Source organism: Petaurus breviceps, unplaced genomic scaffold (assembly GCF_028583685.1).
Source record: "Petaurus breviceps papuanus isolate PSGF00001 unplaced genomic scaffold, PetGlider_PUasm1.0 171, whole genome shotgun sequence".
Taxonomy (NCBI): domain Eukaryota; kingdom Metazoa; phylum Chordata; class Mammalia; order Diprotodontia; family Petauridae; genus Petaurus; species Petaurus breviceps.
Genome location: NW_027185754.1, coordinates 24,419,643 through 24,432,023, shown reverse-complemented (window position 1 = coordinate 24,432,023; position 12,381 = coordinate 24,419,643). Strand labels below are relative to the sequence as shown.

The window sequence follows — 12,381 nt, the reverse complement described above, 5'->3', positions numbered from 1 at the left end:
AAATCCTGCCTTGCAACAAAGAAAAACAGTTGAACAAACCTGACTGACAAATGAAATCATGTGTGACAGTATATGCAGTTTTCCACACCTATGGTATCATATCCTTCTTCTCAGGGAGAAGCTTTTTTTTATATCCTTTGTTCTACAAGACCAAAATTGTTCATTGCAATTAATATGTTTATTTGCCTTTTAATGTTGTTTTCCTTTACAGTATTTTCTTGGTTCTGCATTCTTTTTCTTATATGAGTCTTCTGAATTCTCATGATCATCATTCTTTATGACAAAACATGATTCCATTAATTTTTAAACATTAAATTTTTCAGCTTTACCTTTGATTGATGGGTTTCAACTTTGTTTCCATTTTTACTACCACACGGAGTGCTACTATAAATAATTTCTTCTATATTTGGGATCTGTCTCTTTTCCCACTAATCTTCTTGGAGTATGTGCCAAAAAGTGAGATGATGAGGTTAAAGAGTATTACTATTTAATGACTTTTCATACCTTATTCCAAATTGTTTTTCCGGACTATAGTCACACCAACAGTATATCATTGTGTTTGTCTTTTTACACTTCCTCCAATATCAGCTTTTTCTATTTTTTATCTTCTTTGCCAAGTTACTGGTTTTAAGGAAAAAGTCTAATAATTGTTTTAATTCACACTTCTCTTATTATTGTTTCTCTTATTATTAGTGATTTGAAGCATTTTTCTATGTGGGAATTAATGGTTTGCATTTTCATTGAAAACTATTCATATCCTTTGACCTTTTACCTGTTGGGGAATGACTCTTATTCTTATATGTTTGTGTCCACTCCCTACATATCTAGGAAGTCAGGCTTATATTAGAACTATTTGATATAAAGATTGTTTTCCCTAGTTAAGAGCTTCTTTTATATTGACTGTGTAAATTTTGTTGTTGCAAAAGCTTTAAATTTTTGTTTTATGTACATTTTCATTTTATTTTTCATGATTTCTTCTATTTGCTGTTTAGTTTAATTACATATTTTAAACCTGAAAGGTACCTTCTTCCATTCTTTTTTAATTTAAAAAATAATGATCAATTTTATGTAGTAACCCTTTGTATTTAGGTTGTGCATCTTTTTGGAGCAGATTATGGTATATGGTTTGAGCTCAGAATCTGCCAAACAGGCTTCTAGTTTACCTCACAGTCCTTTTTAAATAGAAAATTCTTCTCCCAGTGGTATTTGTTATTAAGTTTATTAAACACCAGGATAAGGTATTTGATTCAAAATCTTTTTTCATATATTATGTGTATGTGTATATGTATGTATATATGTGTGTGTAGATAGATAGATAGATGGATAGATATACATATCACATTACAAAAAGAGATAAGACTATTTTTGTGCAAGCTTATTTAAAGTTTCTTTTGCATAGGACTAATCCTTCTCTTAGTCTATCCTTCTTCTAATTCCTCCTCCCATCTCTTCTTTTCCTTCTATCCTCATTGAGTGAAATGTATTTCTGTCTCCAACTCTGTATGTATTCTTTCCTCCTTTGACCAATTTATATGAGAGTGAGGTTCAAGTGTCAATCACTCCACCCACCCCTTCTTTCTTGTTTGTATAGACTTATATTTTCACCTATTTATGTGAGATGATTTTACCTAATTTTCCTCTCCTTTTCCTCCTCTCGTGTATTCTTCTTCTCCCTTTCCATTCTTCTTTTAAGATCCTCGACATAACAAAACCATTCCCAGGTTTTCTGTCTAATTAAACCTCCTCTGTGACCCTTGATGATATTACGGTTTAGAGGAGGCACATATATTGTCTCCCCACATTGGAATGAATCTATTTGAAATCTCTTATGATTCTCCTTCTTTGCCTTTTATGATTCTCTTGACTTACGTGTTTGCACTTCAAAGTTTCTATATAATTCTAGTCTTTTCATCAGTAATAGTTGGAAGTCATCTATCTTAATGAAGATCCATTTTTTTTCCCCTATAGGATTATACTCAGTTTTTATGGGTAAGTTATTCTTGGTGATAAGCCTATATCCTTTGCCATCTGTAACATTATGTTCCAAGTTTTCTCCTCCTTTATAGTGGTGGCTGCTACATCATTTGTGATCCTGACTCTGGCTCTATAATACTTGAACTCTATCCTTCTTTTTAGCTATTTGCAAAGGGTTTTGTTTTTTTCCCAGAAGCTATGGATTTTGGCTATGATGTTCCTGGGAATTTTCATTTTTTTGCCCCCAGAGATGACCTTCTATTTTCACTTTGCTTTCTGGTTCTAAGAGATCTAGGAAGTTTTCTTTTAGAATTTCTTGAAGTATGATGTTTAAGCTCTTTCTATGGTGATGACTTTCATATAGTCTAAGTTTTTTCTCTTTGAGCTATTTTCTAGGTCAGTTGTTTTTGCTATGAAATAGCTTACAATTTCTCCTCTTTTTTAGTCTTTTGACTTTGAATATTTCTTGTTGTTTCATTAGTTTCTATTTAGTCCATTTTGATTTTCAGGGGATTTGTTGTGGGCAAGGTTTTGTACTTCTTTTGAAAAATTGTTAATTTATAAAAAGTACTGAAATACTCCATTGAGTACTGTCTCCCTGTGCTGACTGGAAAAATGACTCACTGTGATTTTTTTTCTTGCATTTCCTGATCATGATTCAATCGGGGAAAGTCTTGTTTGTCTTCTTCCTGTTGTCCTACCTTCTTTTCTCTACCCCAATAATTATAGCTTTCTAATATAGTTTGAGATCTGGTATTGCAAGACCCTCAACCTTTTTTCCTTTATTTCTTTTGATATACTAGACTTTTTGTTTTTCAAAGTAAAGCAGTCATGTAACAATATTAGCTCATTTTGAGCTTGTGAAATTAATTTATACCCTCTAGGTATTTTCCCACATGAATTTTTATCAACTGAGTTTCATTTTTGCCAATTGTTTTGGCCTAGTGAGATCTTTTAAAACCTTAATTATGATATACAATATGTTAGCAGTCCTTACTAGTTTTGTGTAATTTTCAGGTTTACAAAGCATGGCATGTGTTTTTATTTCTTTGACAATTTGTTCAAGAAAATGGAGTCCCTGGGATACACCATTTGAGGTTTTTCTCCATGTTGATATTATTACTCTGCTAATCAACGCTCTCTGTATTAATCGGTGCCCTATGATGGCTGATTGAAGGAGCAAGGGGATATTTAACCTGGAGAAGAGAAGACTTAGGGTAGTTGTGATTGCTATCTAAATATTTGAAGGACTGCCATGTGGAACTAAATTTCTTCTGCCCAGTCTCAGAGGCTAAAACTAGGAGCAACTTACAGTAGTTGCTAAATGGAAGACTTCAACTTTAACAAAAATAACTTCCCAACATTTAGAGCTATTCAAAAGTGGAATGGGCTGCCCCAAGAGGTAGTATGTTCCCCCTCATTGAAGTTTTTCAAGCAGATGTTAGGTGACTTCTCGTCAGCAATGCCAGGGATAGAATTCTTGGACAAGATAGCCTCTGAATTCCTTTCAAATCTAGATTATCTGATGCTGGATAGTTCTGTTTAACCAACTATAATTATACCTATGTTTTCATCCACATGATAGTTCTAAATTTTGTCTTTAAATATATAAAGTGATTTTTATCAAATGTTTTGGAGGAATTGTGTTAAATCATATCTTGGTCACACCCAGTTCAAGTCTAGAATCCTACTTAGAAGAGAAAATGAGATGTGTTTAACTTGTTTTTAGTAAAGTCAAACTGGCTTCTAATGACCATGATCTACTTTTTTTTTTTTTTAAAGCAATCGGGGTTAAGTAACTTGCACAAGGTTACATGGCCAGTTATTTTTGTGTGGGTGCCAAGTATCTGAGACTGGAACCGATCCCAGGTCTCCTGATACTGGGGATGGCGCTCTTACTCACTGTGCCACCTGGCCACCCCGTGATCTACTTTTTTTGTTGTTGTTGTTAAGGGATTACTATTTATAAAGAAATGTGCTAAGCACTGAGGTTATATATAGAAAAGCAAGCCAGTCCCTGCTCTCAAGAAGTCCATATACTAATAGAGGGAGACAACACATATTATAGGTTTAGGTTGTAAGTCAGATGGAAAGACAAAGGGGTCCTTAGGGTCCAGAGACAAAGTGTATTGTAATGCATCTTCTTTAACGTATTTCAAATGATAAAAATAAAATTATTTCTTTCTCATGTTGAACCTTTTTTTCCCTCATTCTTTTTTTTAAATGCTTTATTAACTGCTGATTTACATCATTCGTTTCCGCCAGATTTTGAGTTACAAATTTTCTCCCCGTTTTTCCCCCACCCATCCCCCCAAAACAGCAGTCCCACAGGATATCCCCAACTCCAATCTGCTCTCTCCCATATTTTCTCCCATACCCGTTTCAACTTTTCCAGTGGATCTCTATGCCTCAGTGCCTGTATATCTTTTTTCTTAATTACATGTAAGATGGTATTAATAATAGTATATATATATATATATACACACACACACACACACACACATATATATACATATATATATTTGAATATTTGATTTTAAAACTTTCAATTTCAGATTCATTCCCTTCCCCCCCCTCCCGCCACCCACCCCCACTGGGGGGACAAGCAGTTCAGTATAGGTTGTACATGTGTGGCTAATGCAAAACAATAACATAGTAGATGTATTGTAAAAGACTGACTATATTTCCCTCCCTCCTATCCCACCTCACACTTGTTCTATTCTCTACTTTGATCCTGTCCCTTTTCAAAAGTGAGTGCTTCCAACTTCCCTCCCCCCCAGCCTGCCCTCCCTTCCATCATCCCCCCTCAGATCCCCTTCCCCCCCTATTCTCCTTGAGGGTGAGATCCCCATTTAGTGTGTATTTCCCTCCCTTCTCAATCCAGATTCAATAGGAATAAGGTTGACCTATTCCCGTTTGCCTTCCTATTCTTCCCCTCCATTGTAACCATTTTCCCTTGCCTCTTCTGTATGAGATAGTTTGCCCCACTGTCTCTCCCCATCTCCTCTCATTATATTCCTCTTGCCTCTTAATTTCACCTTTTAAGTATCATCCCTTCCTGTTAAATTGGTCCCGTGCCCTCTATCTATGTATACCTGTAAACGTATATACACACATTCACATATGTATTCATATGCCCGCATACCCTCATATAAAGACATATATATATATTTCTAATCCCTTCAACTACTGAGAAAAGTTTCATAGGTTACAATTATTGTTTTTCCATGTAGGAATGTTAATAGTTCAACTTTGGCCAGCTGGCTCAGCGAGCAAGAGCACAGGCTCCAGTGCCGGGACGACCCGGATCAAATCCGGGCCCAGACACTGAACACCACACCCAGAAACAACAACCGGCCATGCAACCCCAAACAAGCCACTCAACTCCGATTGTTTAAAAAAAAAATAGTTCAACTTTGATAAGTTCCTTATGATTTCTTTTCCCTGTTTACCTTCTCATGCTTCTCTTGCTTCTTGTATCTGAATGTCAAATTTTCTATTCAACTCTTGTTTTTTCAGCAAGAATGCTTGAAAGTCCTGTATTCCACTGAATGACCATATTTTCCCCTGAAACATAATACTCAGTTTTGCTGGGTAGGTGACTCTTGGTTTTAATCCCAGCTCCCTTGACCTCTGGAATATCACATTCCAGGCCCTTCGATCCCTCAGTGTAGAAGCTGCCAGATCCTGGGTTATCCTGATTGTGTTTCCACAATATTCAAATTGTTTCTTCCTGGCTGCTTGTAATATTCTCTCCTTAATCTGGGAATTCCAGAACCTGGCTATAATATTCCTAGGAGTTTTCTTTTTGGGATCTTTTTCAGGAGGTGATTGGTGGATTCTTTCAACCTCTATTTTGCCCTCTGGTTCTAAAACATCAGGGCAGTTTTCTTTGAGAACTTCCTGGAGGATGCTTTCCAGGCTCTTACTTTGGTCATGGCTCTCAGGCAGTCCAATAATTTTTAAATTATCTCTCCTGGATCTATTTTCCAGGTCAGTGGTTTTTCCCATGAGATATTTCACATTGCCTTCTATTCTTTCATTTGTTTGGATCTGTTTAACAGCATCTTGATTTCTCATAAAGTCATTAGCTTCCATTTGCTCCAATCTAATTCTGAAGCAATGATTCTCCTCAGTGAGCTTTTGAGCTTCTTTTTCCATCTGGCAAATTCGGCTTTTTAAGGCATTCTTCTCTTCATTGCCTTTTTGAGCCTCCTTTGCCATTTGAGTCAGTCTGTTTTTTAAGGTATTATTTTCCTCAGTCAGGCCGTTGACTCTCATTTCATAATTTTCTTGCATTGTTCTCATTTCTCTTCCCAATTTTTCCTCCACTTCTCTTATCTGCTTCTTAAGGTCCTCTATGGCCTGTAACCAGCTTGTATTTTCCTTTGAAGCTTTTGGTTCAGGAGTTCTGACTTCACTGTTTTCCTCCTGTTCCATGCCTTGCTCCTTCTTATCCCCAAAATAGGAGTGTAATGTTGGAATCTTCTGTCTGCTTTGTTTCCTTTGCCTGCTCATTTTGCCACTCAATGATTTGACTTTTGGGCTTTTTGCCACAGTAGGACTCTGCCACCAGACAGGGGAGTTTTCGTCCCAAACGCTGGGGTTTTCTCAGCTGCCGGAGGTATTAGATGGGTGCCCTCTCTGAGGTCTCCACACGCTCTGGCAAGCTGGACACACACCCCAGGACCTCCACCCTAGACTGCAACCCAGATCCAAGCAGGTTAAAGCAAGAGCGATGACCCCTCAGACTGGTGCTTGGTCCCCCTACACTCTGCAGGCCAGGAGCTGAAGCCGCCACGTGGCGCTGGCAGGCTGTGCTGGCGTCTCAGCGGTTTCTCGCTCCGCGGGTAAAAGCCACGCACTCCCACTTCCTGGGTCCCAAAGTCCAGACTGCCCTGGCCTCTCACCTTGTCCTTCGCATCTATGTATTGATAAATCTGGAAACGGCCACAGCTGCTGCTGATCAGGAGTCCCTCTGGCAGGCGGCTGGTCAGGCCCGCCCTGGGGCTAAAGCCTCGGTGTGGCTGGGCTCGGCTCCCAGAGCGCTGCGCTGGCTGATTCCTGCCGGCCTGCGGGGCTGTCCTCAGCGGGAGGTTAGCTTCTCTGTGTCATTTTGTGGGTTCTGCAGCTCCAAAGTTTGTTTAGAGTCCCCTTTTTACATGGGTTGGGGAGGGTGGAAGCCGGAGCCGCGGGAAGGTCGTGCTCCTACTCCCGTGATCTACTTTTCTAAATGTCCATCTATTAAGTCATTTTTTAATCTTTCTGAGTTCAATTTTACCACTCTATACTTGTTCAAATTCAGCTTTTATACTTTTGGTAAGAAATAAAATATTTGCCAGCCTCTAGTATTCTAGCACTTTGTTCTTTGCTAAGATTTCTCAAGGATTACTTTCTGTCATCTATTAACATTATGTATCTTCTCCAAGGAAACTTCCTCTTCCTTTTTTATTTATCCAAAAGTAGATTTAAGAAATACTTAAATAGATTTGAGATCTCATTTACAAGGCCATTTTTACCTCTGGTTTAGACCAGAACCATAGATGTTTCCTCATCCTATGCAACTTTTGTCCATGTCTTTAAATAAGTTTTCCAAAGAATAATAAAATGATTCATGTACATGTAACATTTTCAGGTATGAAATATCCTCTGTTTGCAGCAATACTATAAAGAAGGTAGTGTAAATATTATTTTAAATATTAGGAAATTGATACTCCTAGATGTAAAGTGACTTGACTATAGCTAGTAAATACATGAGGCAGAGCTGCAAGCTCTTCTGACTCCAAGTCCAGCACTACTTCCATGAGCCCTTCCTCCTATTTTATGTATATATGTATGTACATGTATGTGTATGTATGTATGTATGTGTATCTCTATATATATGTATGTGTGTATATATACTTAGATAGATAGATAGACAGACAGACAGACAGACAGATAGATAGATAGATAGATAGATAGATAGATAGATAGATAGATAGATAGATAGATCCCAGTGGAGCATTTGGGTTGTCCATACTTTATCCCTCACTTACATGATCAGACCATTCTCTTTTTAAAATCACATGTGTCCTTCATGAAGTCTTTTATTTAGCACATAAGTCATCATTGGTAATACCCTATAGCCTGTTTCCAGTTACCTTTAGTTTCCCATTACCCTTTAGGTTACCTGCAGTTTTGATTCATCTTACGCAAGTATCTTAAAAGATTAAAAAATTTCTACCCCTATAATTTTGTATTGTTTAAAAATTTTTTTTCCATGCCTCAGCTCATTCTGGGTTTAAGCCTTCCTAATATTCTTACAGGTCTATACCACCCTTCTAAATTCATCCTTTGGTATGTGCCTCTCTGACCCTCTTCAAATAGTACTTTATACAGAATACTGGTTTCTTTAGAAATGTAATAAATCCAACAATCTTTATTAAGTACCTTCTATGTACAATGTACTATGATAGGTGTTGGTGTTACAAAGATATAGCAATGTTTGGCATTTAAAACTTTTCATCCTCTAGCTCCAGTCCATCTCGCCAGACTTATTTTATTCTCTTTCCCACCCTACTTCCAACCTACAACTCTACATTCTGGTCAAACTAGTTTACTTGTGGTTCCCCATGGATAACATCCCATCTCTGACCTCAGTGCCTTTGCATTATTCACCATGCTTAGTGTGCTTGCTCTCTTCATTTCCATGTCATGAAATCTATAGTTTAATGCAAGGCTCAGCTCAAATGCTACCCCCTGCCTTTCCTTGTTCCCTCCCCATTTGTTAGCATTCTCCTCTATCCCAAAGTATTCTGTATTTATTCTGTATAGTTTATATGTTTGTACACATTGTATCCCATCAGTAAATATATTCTCCTTTGGGGTGGGGGCAGGGAAGCTATTTTCACTTTTTGTCCTTGTATTTCCAGTATCTAGTACAAGTCCTAGAACATAGTAAGCACGTATTAAATACTTGTTGAATTGAATGATACTCTATTTCTCAAGAATCTTGCTATAGAGTATCTTTTGTTTTTCTTCCTCATTGTGATTATTTGGTATCAGCTAATCAGAATTTCATAATGTAGGAACATTAGTTCTTCTTTACCTATATTTCCTTGTAGAGTCTGTCTATGATAGCATACTTATTTTTTTAAACCTTTTGCTTTTATATCATATTCCTTTCTGAATTAATTTCTTTTCTTCAATTTATCACATTTATTTCTTCCTCCTCCCACCCTATTGTAAGAAAGATTTTAAAAGGTGTGTGTATGTGTGTGTGTGTGTGTGCGCATGTGCAGAACAGTTCAGCAAAACTAATTACCTCATGACCTATGACTAAGTGTTTGCAGTAGTTCACATCCATACACACCCACCTCTGGGGTCAAGAGGTCATTTCTGGTTCTGTTTACTTATTATTCTGCATTATTTCATATGTCTCTTGATGCTCTGAATTCTTCTTATTTATTGTTTTTTAATAGGCTATTTCATATATACCTACATTTTGGCTAGTCATCCCCAATTAATGGGCACCTGTACTTTGTTTCTATTTCTTTGCTACCATTAAAGTGCTGTTATGAATATTTTTGTGTACATTGAAATTTTGTGTCTTTGAAATCTGTGTGGTATATGCCTAGAAGCACTATCTGGGTTAAAAAAAATTTTACCTTTTTTTTCTGAACTTGAATTTTTTTTTTTTTTTTGCTTTTCTATAATTTAGGGAAGAGTTACATGTGGCCCACAACACTCCTGAGCATGGCCTAAGCCAGATTAAAATGTAATTGGGAAATATTCAACAATATAAATAAAAATACAGTAAAACATAGATTAATATTAACATGTGGTTTTCTGTCAATATGTGGCCTGCAGGGATCTTTATGTATGGTTTAGTGGCTGTTTAAGTTTGAGTTTGACACCATTGGTCTAGAATAGATTAATCGCACAGGTATGAGATGGGAGAGCTATGTCTAGAAAACAGTTCATGTGGAAAAAAAAATCTTGGGATTTTTGTTAACTGTTAGTTCAATGTGATTGTATTGATCTAGCAACCCAGAGAGTTAAATTTTGGGATAGCTCTAATTGTTAGGAAGTTTATGCTAATGATTACCTAAGCAACCAGTAGGCACTATGTCTAGAATGAGGGGTTGAGGGGCTGATAGGTTCATCATATTCTGCTTTGGTCAGACAACATATGAAGTATTGTGTCCTTTCATGTGTGCTTTATTAAGAAGGTATGCTGACAAGGCTGGGAGGTAACCAGAATGATGAAAGAACTCAAACTATATCATATGGGCACCAAGGAAGATACTAGGATTGTTCAGTCTACAGAAAAGATGACAGGTAGAACAGAGATGAAAATGACTTCCTTTAGACTTACAGGGAAGAAGTAAGAACAGTGAAAGGATATTATCAGATTTTGGCTTCCTAAGGAAAAAATTCCTAACAATTACAAGTCAGCCCTTCATAACCAATGGACTTCGATTGACATGTGACTATTTTTAGGGATGTTGTAGATGGAATTAATTTGTTTAGGATTTGGACTTAGATGGTCTTTGAGATGTCTTCCAACAGCAAGCCTCTTATCACCACCCATGATCTCCTTTGAGACCAAGTGTTTCCTTCCTTCTTTCTTAGGAACTCTTAAGATAACAAGTTCACTTGATTACCATCATTTACATATCACTGTGCTGGAACCTATTTTAAATTGGTTACTTAGTGTTCTCACTGAGGGCAGTGATGGAAAATATATTAATGTGAATAAGATCTTTTTAAAACAAACCAACCTGGGGCATGGCAAATTTTTTTAGTTGAACCCCACAATTTTGGTTTCCATAGCCAAAAGTTAAATTTGATGTTACTAACAATTATGTACATTTCTTGAGAACACAATTCATCCCTTCTACTTCTTTGGCATAACACCTACCATCTTGTAAATGGTAGACACCAAAGGACCATAACTGATTAAAGGACATCCTTGAAGAATGAAATAATAGTAGATCAGGAATTTCTGGCAATCTCCTAAGAACCTCCCCTACCACATTTTTCCCCTCCTAATTTTTATTTCTTTCATTCTGAAATTAGTTGTGCCAGAGGGTATAATGTTTTTCTTAGAGGGTATTGGTCCCTCAGGATAGGTATAGTTCATTTGGACACCTTCAGTAGCTTAAAATATGGACTGAAGCAGCAAGGCAAACTTTGCTTCTCTCATGTGGCCTCCTTGCCAAGAGCTTCTGGTTACTTGTGGAAGTATGAGCTCCACAGAGGTCAGAGAGGTGTTTGGTATCCAAGCTAATTAAAGACTTGGCAGAGATGACCAGTAAGTGTGCCAGGTGGTATGAATTAGATTGGGGGTTTTTTCAGCCACCCCTTTGTTTCTTCCCAAGGCCATTGAACTGACATATGGTAATAACAACTTGCCAATGACCTGGCTTAGTTTTAGAACAGTGACCCTATCCCAGTGTCAGAGTGCATATTCCTTGGAGAAATTGATTAAGGAATTAAAGAAATATATTTAAAAAAAAACAGGAAGGCAGATTCTTTTACATATAAAGTAGGTAATTTCTTTTAAATTACTGTGTGAGTTTTGACTTCTCCACATAACTGATCTGCAGGTGCTTAAATACTCTCTTGTAATCCTGTAAGGCATGAGTGTCTGCTGGGAAAATGGTGATGGTGGGAATGTTCCTGTTGCCTGAGGCATCTTGGAAGCTTTAGGGGTGTGTCACTGGCTGACATCATGCAGGTAGCATAGGAAACTTCAGAAATACAAGTGGCCTTTCTGTTTCAGTATCAAGCCCTACTGGAATTACTTAAGTTTTCAAGTTGTGACATTTGTATGGGTTAACAAGTAGAGCCTGAGAGCTGTTTTGGCAGTCATACAGTATCTTCAAGGACAGAAGACAAAGTAACTTTCCATTCATTATTGATTTATATTATTCCTTTTATTTTCAGTGGAACAAACATGATTCTTAGCTATACTACTGCCAAGGTTGTTCCAGCCCAGAAATAAAGAACAATTCATTCCTTTCCAAATATCTCTTATTCTTTTTCTTCAATACTTCACAAGAGCTGTAATTTTATCAGGGTGGGCACTCTCTCTTGGTGGGGGTCAGACCTTCCATGCATTAGAAGCCAGTTTCATGTGTTGCTATGGCTGACGTATTTATCATCCTTTGGTGATGATGCTTGTGGTGATGAGCTCCCTCACACTCAGTGAGGTGCTCAGAGGACTGACCTACAAACTGTCCATCAGCAGGCCTATCCTTGAAGCCTTTTCAGCTTCATAGGATTTATAAGAGTTTATATTTCATGAGCATGACCTTCAAAAACCCAGGGTGTTGAGGGGAGAACTTTAATGGAAGAATTCTTTTTTAGACAAAATTATTTTTAAAAATTCAACTGAAATTTATTAAGTACCTACTGTATGTG

General features: G+C 37.2%; 1 protein-coding gene across 3 annotated transcripts in view; it reads left to right on the top strand.

Moving 5' to 3' along the window:
• The window catches only part of PBX3 (PBX homeobox 3), a 302,896-nt gene that overhangs the window by 279,465 nt on the left and 11,050 nt on the right, over positions 1–12,381 (top strand). The window lies entirely within an intron of this gene.